The sequence below is a fragment of the Neopsephotus bourkii genome, unplaced genomic scaffold (genome assembly GCF_033783945.1).
Source record: "Neopsephotus bourkii isolate Nb327-2 ecotype Australia unplaced genomic scaffold, CSIRO-AGI_Nbou_v1 NB_739, whole genome shotgun sequence".
In the NCBI taxonomy this organism is placed as follows: domain Eukaryota; kingdom Metazoa; phylum Chordata; class Aves; order Psittaciformes; family Psittacidae; genus Neopsephotus; species Neopsephotus bourkii.
This window is the reverse complement of record NW_026901237.1, coordinates 2,814,093-2,820,461: the sequence shown is the minus strand read 5'-3', so window position 1 is coordinate 2,820,461 and position 6,369 is coordinate 2,814,093. Positions and strand designations below refer to the sequence as shown.

At 55.4% G+C, this 6,369-nt stretch overlaps 7 non-coding genes across 7 annotated transcripts; all 7 read right to left on the bottom strand.

The window, feature by feature from the left end:
* Positions 1 to 1,891: 1,891 nt before the first annotated feature.
* Positions 1,892 to 2,010, bottom strand: LOC133212785 (5S ribosomal RNA). The gene has a single exon (XR_009725601.1). It is a non-coding gene; the product is annotated as a 5S ribosomal RNA (ribosomal RNA).
* Positions 2,011 to 2,428: 418 nt separating this feature from the next.
* LOC133212781 (5S ribosomal RNA) lies at positions 2,429 to 2,547 on the bottom strand. Its single transcript, XR_009725597.1, has one exon. It is a non-coding gene; the product is annotated as a 5S ribosomal RNA (ribosomal RNA).
* A 416-nt stretch (positions 2,548 to 2,963) lies between these two features.
* On the bottom strand, positions 2,964 to 3,082 carry LOC133212784 (5S ribosomal RNA). The gene has a single exon (XR_009725600.1). It is a non-coding gene; the product is annotated as a 5S ribosomal RNA (ribosomal RNA).
* Positions 3,083 to 3,503: 421 nt separating this feature from the next.
* Positions 3,504 to 3,622, bottom strand: LOC133212783 (5S ribosomal RNA). The gene has a single exon (XR_009725599.1). It is a non-coding gene; the product is annotated as a 5S ribosomal RNA (ribosomal RNA).
* Positions 3,623 to 4,037: 415 nt separating this feature from the next.
* LOC133212780 (5S ribosomal RNA) lies at positions 4,038 to 4,156 on the bottom strand. The gene has a single exon (XR_009725596.1). It is a non-coding gene; the product is annotated as a 5S ribosomal RNA (ribosomal RNA).
* A 415-nt stretch (positions 4,157 to 4,571) lies between these two features.
* Positions 4,572 to 4,690, bottom strand: LOC133212779 (5S ribosomal RNA). The gene has a single exon (XR_009725595.1). It is a non-coding gene; the product is annotated as a 5S ribosomal RNA (ribosomal RNA).
* Positions 4,691 to 5,109: 419 nt separating this feature from the next.
* On the bottom strand, positions 5,110 to 5,228 carry LOC133212782 (5S ribosomal RNA). Its single transcript, XR_009725598.1, has one exon. It is a non-coding gene; the product is annotated as a 5S ribosomal RNA (ribosomal RNA).
* Positions 5,229 to 6,369: the final 1,141 nt, after the last annotated feature.

Genomic DNA, 6,369 nt, shown 5'->3' with positions numbered 1-6,369 from the left:
CAAAAAGTAAAACCGTCATGGCCTCATAAATTTTCAGAAATAGTTCGCCAGGAGCTCAATAAAGTGGTGGAAACTTCATCATTGTTCGTAGCACAGTCCCACAAATTAACACCAATTTTGTCCCAAATCTCCGAGGAATAATTATTAGTGGAATTAATGCCCAGAGAAGGATACTTTTCAATTCTTCCTTGTCAACTTTTTTCCCATACTGCTTAAGAATCATAGCAAAAACTTCTAGAACATTTCCCTGCTCCTTTATTAAAGAAGACCCCATAGTTCTCAGCCACTTACCCCTGTCCTGCGAGAGACAATCCATACGGTTTCAATTTATTTCCTTTCAGCGTACACCTTGGCTTACACCATCAAGCACTTCAGCTGGGCCATGCCACCAGATCAACAATTAATTGCTTTTCATGCTCCACGTGGTGGGCTCCATTTCTGGCATTTCACGACACGGTCTCAAGTTAATGCAGATACTCAAATGCTTGTTTAATAGCACCAAGATCTTTTTATCGCCTTCTTTGGTACTTTCCCAACCTGCACATACATACAACATCCACTCGCATTGGCCACTGTCAAACTCCCCAGGTAAATAGTCCAATCATAAAGTTGCACTCTGTCATGGTTTAACCCCAACCAGACAGCTTTCACTCACTCCCCCCCCTTCTTGCCCTCCCCCTACTCCTGGAGGGACGGAGAGGAGAATCAGAAAAAATGCACCTCCCACAGGTTGAGATAAGCACAGTTTAGTAACTAAGGTATAACACAAATCACTGCTGCTACCACCAATATTAGTAATGATAAAGGAAATAACAAGTGAAGAGAATACACCACCTCATTACCAGGTGACCAATAACTCCCCCCCCCAGCCCAGCCAAGCACAGACCAATACCTCCTCCAACCCTTCAGTCCACTTGCCCTTCCGGCTAACTCCCCAGTTACATCCTGGGCGCATGACATGCTCTGGTACGGAATACTTCTTTGGTCAGTTTGGGTCAGGTGTCCTGTCTCTGCTTCCTCCCGGCTTCCCCTCCTCCCTGGCAGAGCATGAGGCTCACAAAGTCCTTGGCCAAACCAAAACATCATTTTTATCACCTTTCTTCCCAGCCCAAAAGTTAAAACACAGCACTGCACCAGCTACCAAGAAAGAGGAAAAAAAAAATGACTGCTACTGCTAAACCCAGGACACAGACCCTCTCACAACCCCCACATTCTCTGGCCACCGAGATTCTTCCACGGTACATCCTGGACTCTCCTCCCAAGGCTTGCTTGTTTAATTACTAGTCCTCCAACGGGGGTTTTCAGGGTGGTGTGGCCGTAGGCAGTCTTTCTTCTGCCACCACCACTCTCGGAACCCTACACACGCTGCTGACCCGCACTCAGCCTCAGCACCCAAACCCAGTGACAACCTTGCAACATCCAACCGCGCCAGCACCCACAAGTTCTCACCCCGAACCACCGAGACCCCATCCTCCCGCACAAACAACGCCACGCTCCATCCCCCATGTCCCCCAACAACAGGAACAGGGCCGCCCATGGACCTGCCCCTCCGCAGCACCCCACCGAGAAAAAGGGGTCGGGAACTGCCCGCAGGGCCCCCTGTGGCCTCAACATCCCGCAAGAAAAAGGGGTCTGCAATTGCTCGCAGGGGACTCCAGGGCTTAAAGATGCAAGCAAGAAAAAGGGGGACAGTGTTGCAAACAGGGGACAATATATTCTCAAAACGCCAGCAAGAAAAAGGGGTCTGGAATAGCTCGCAGGGCCCCCTTTGGCCTCAAATTCCGCAAGAAAAAGGGGTCTGCAAGTGCTCGCAGGGCCCATAAAGACGAAAACCACTCCACATACAAAAAGAGGCTGACATTGCTCGCAGGGTCCCCTATCAACTGCCAAAAGCCTACAGCACCCGGGATTCCCAGGCGGTCTCCCATCCAAGTACTAACCGAGCCCGACCCTGCTTGGCTTCCGAGATCAGACGAGATCGGGCATTTTCAGGGTGGTGTGGCCGTAGGCAGCCTCTTCTCTGCCACCACCGCTCTCGGCCCTCCCCCCGCACACGCTGCCGACCCGCACTCAGGCCCAGCACCCAAACCCAGCGGCACCCCTGTGGGACCCAACCGAGTCAGCACCACCAAGCACAAAACATTGCACGGCTCTCACCCCGACGCCCCGACACCACCCCCCCGCACAAAGAATGCTACACTCCATTCCTCATGTCACCCGACAAAAGGAACAGGTTCTCCCATGGACCTGCCCCTCCACAGCACCCCACCGAGAAAAAGAGGTCGGAACAGCCCGCAGGGCCCCCTGTGGCCTCAACACCCCGCAAGAAAGAGGGGTCTTCAATTGCTCGCAGGACCCCCAAAGACGAAACACCCGGCATGAAAATAGGGGTTGATATTACTCGCAGGGTCCCCTATCAACTGCCAAAAGCCTACAGCACCCGGGATTCCCAGGCGGTCTCCCATCCAAGTACTAACCGAGCCCGACCCTGCTTAGCTTCCGAGATCAGACGAGATCGGGCGTTTTCAGGGTGGTGTGGCCGTAGGCAGCCTCTTCTCTGCCACCACCGCTCTCGGCCCTGCCGCACACGCTCCTGAACCGCACTCAGGCCCGGCACCCAAACCCAGCGGCACCCCTGTGGGACCCAACCGAGTCAGCACCACCAAGCACAAAACATTGCACGGCTCTCACCCCGACGCCCCGACACCACCCCCGCACAAAGAATGCTACCCTCCATTCCTCATGTCACCCGACAAAAGGAACAGGTTCTCCCATGGACCTGCCCCTCCACAGCACCCCACCGAGAAAAACGGGAGTGGAACAGCCCGCAGGGCCCCCTGTGGCCTCAACATCCCGCAAAAAAAACGGGTCTGCAAGTGCTCGCAGGGCCCATAAAGACGAAAACAACTCCACGTACAAAAAGAGGCTGACATTGCTCGCAGGGTCCCCTATCGGCTGGCAAAAGCCTACAGCACCCGGGATTCCCAGGCGGTCTCCCATCCAAGTACTAACCGAGCCCGACCCTGCTTGGCTTCCGAGATCAGACGAGATCGGGCGTTTTCAGGGTGGTGTGGCCGTAGGCAGCCTCTTCTCTGCCACCACCGCTCTCGGCCCCCCCCCCGCACACGCTGCCGACCCGCACTCAGGCCCAGCACCCAAACCCAGCGGCACCCCTGTGGGACCCAACCGAGTCAGCACCACCAAGCACAAAACATTGCACGGCTCTCACCCCGACGCCCCGACACCACCCCCCCGCACAAAGAATGCTACACTCCATTCCTCATGTCACCCGACAAAAGGAACAGGTTCTCCCATGGACCTGCCCCTCCACAGCACCCCACCGAGAAAAACGGGTGGGGAACAGCCCGCAGGGCCCCCTGTGGCCTCAACACCCCGCAAAAAAATCGGGTCTGCAAGTGCTCGCAGGGCCCATAAAGACGAAAACAACTCCACGTACAAAAAGAGGCTGACATTGCTCGCAGGATCCCCTATCGGCTGGCAAAAGCCTACAGCACCCGGGATTCCCAGGCGGTCTCCCATCCAAGTACTAACCGAGCCCGACCCTGCTTGGCTTCCGAGATCAGACGAGATCGGGCGTTTTCAGGGTGGTGTGGCCGTAGGCAGCCTCTTCTCTGCCACCACCGCTCTCGGCCCTGCCGCACACGCTCCTGAACCGCACTCAGGCCCGGCACCCAAACCCAGCGGCACCCCTGTGGGACCCAACCGAGTCAGCACCACCAAGCACAAAACATTGCACGGCTCTCACCCCGACGCCCCGACACCACCCCCCCGCACAAAGAATGCTACACTCCATTCCTCATGTCACCCGACAAAAGGAACAGGTTCTCCCATGGACCTGCCCCTCCACAGCACCCCACCGAGAAAAAGGGGTCGGAACAGCCCGCAGGGCCCCCTGTGGCCTCAACACCCCGCAAGAAAGAGGGGTCTTCAATTGCTCGCAGGACCCCCAAAGACGAAACACCCGGCATGAAAATAGGGGTTGATATTACTCGCAGGGTCCCCTATCAACTGCCAAAAGCCTACAGCACCCGGGATTCCCAGGCGGTCTCCCATCCAAGTACTAACCGAGCCCGACCCTGCTTAGCTTCCGAGATCAGACGAGATCGGGCGTTTTCAGGGTGGTGTGGCCGTAGGCAGCCTCTTCTCTGCCACCACCGCTCTCGGCCCCCCCCCGCACACGCTCCAACCGCACTCAGGCCCAGCACCCAAACCCAGCGGCACCCCTGTGGGACCCAACCGAGTCAGCACCACCAAGCACAAAACATTGCACGGCTCTCACCCCGACGCCCCGACACCACCCCCCCGCACAAAGAATGCTACACTCCATTCCTCATGTCACCCGACAAAAGGAACAGGTTCTCCCATGGACCTGCCCCTCCACAGCACCCCACCGAGAAAAAGGGGTCGGAACAGCCCGCAGGGCCCCCTGTGGCCTCAACACCCCGCAAGAAAGAGGGGTCTTCAATTGCTCGCAGGACCCCCAAAGACGAAACACCCGGCATGAAAATAGGGGTTGATATTACTCGCAGGGTCCCCTATCAACTGCCAAAAGCCTACAGCACCCGGGATTCCCAGGCGGTCTCCCATCCAAGTACTAACCGAGCCCGACCCTGCTTAGCTTCCGAGATCAGACGAGATCGGGCGTTTTCAGGGTGGTGTGGCCGTAGGCAGCCTCTTCTCTGCCACCACCGCTCTCGGCCCTGCCGCACACGCTCCTGAACCGCACTCAGGCCCGGCACCCAAACCCAGCGGCACCCCTGTGGGACCCAACCGAGTCAGCACCACCAAGCACAAAACATTGCACGGCTCTCACCCCGACGCCCCGACACCACCCCCCCGCACAAAGAATGCTACACTCCATTCCTCATGTCACCCGACAAAAGGAACAGGTTCTCCCATGGACCTGCCCCTCCACAGCACCCCACCGAGAAAAACGGGTGGGGAACAGCCCGCAGGGCCCCCTGTGGCCTCAACATCCCGCAAAAAAAAACGGGTCTGCAAGTGCTCGCAGGGCCCATAAAGACGAAAACAACTCCACGTACAAAAAGAGGCTGACATTGCTCGCAGGATCCCCTATCGGCTGGCAAAAGCCTACAGCACCCGGGATTCCCAGGCGGTCTCCCATCCAAGTACTAACCGAGCCCGACCCTGCTTGGCTTCCGAGATCAGACGAGATCGGGCGTTTTCAGGGTGGTGTGGCCGTAGGCAGCCTCTTCTCTGCCACCACCGCTCTCGGCCCTGCCGCACATGCTGCCGACCCGCACTCAGGCCCAGCACCCAAACCCAGCGGCACCCCTGTGGGACCCAACCGAGTCAGCACCACCAAGCACAAAACATTGCACGGCTCTCACCCCGACGCCCCGACACCACATCCCGCAAGAAAAAGGGGTCTGGAATTGCTCGCAGGGGCCTCCAGGTCTTAAATATGCAAGCAAGCAAGAAAAAGGGGGACAACGTTGCAAACAGGGGACCCTATCTCCAAAACACCCCCGCAAGAAGAACGGGTCTAGCAATGCCCGCAGGGGCCTCTAAGGTCTTAAACATGTACGCAGGAGAAAGGGGGACAACGTTGCCAACAGGGGACCCTATCCCCAAAACACCCCCGCAAGAAAAACGGGTCTAGCAATGCTCGCAGGGGCCTCCAGGGCTTAAACATGTACGCAAGAGAAAGGGGGACAACGTTGCAAACAGGGGACCCTATCTCCAAAACACCCCCGCAATAAAAACGTGTCTAGCAATGCTCGCAGGGGCCTCCAGGGCTTAAACATGTACGCAAGAGAAAGGGGGACAACGTTGCAAACAGGGGACCCTATCTTCTCAAAACCCCAGCAAGAAAAAGGGGTCTGGAACTGCTCGCAGGGGACTCCAGGGCTTAAAGATGCAAGCAAGAAAAAGGGGGACAGCGTTGCAAACAGGGGACCCTATCTCCTCAACAGCCCAGCAAGAAAAAGAGGTCTGGAATTGCTCGCAGGGCCCCCGAAGACAAAACACTCTGCATAAAAAATGGGCTGACATTGCTCGCAGGGTCCCTTATCAGCTGGGAAAGGCCTATAGTAGCTGGGATTATTCTAATAATATTTTAACATATATTAATATAGTTATAAATAAATATGTATTGTATGTATTTGTATTTTAATATAGTAAATACATTAATCTGTTAATATATTAAATGTATATAAAATAGTCTATATATGTATTTATTATATGAAGCTGTTTCTTGTTTATGTGTTGTAATCAGGCTTTTGAAGGGCTGGGTGGGTTCACACCATGCCTCTGCCTTTTGTTTAATTGTGATGGAGAACCGTTTAGTCATTTAGTATTGTTTTGGCTTTTCCCCCATAAAGTGTG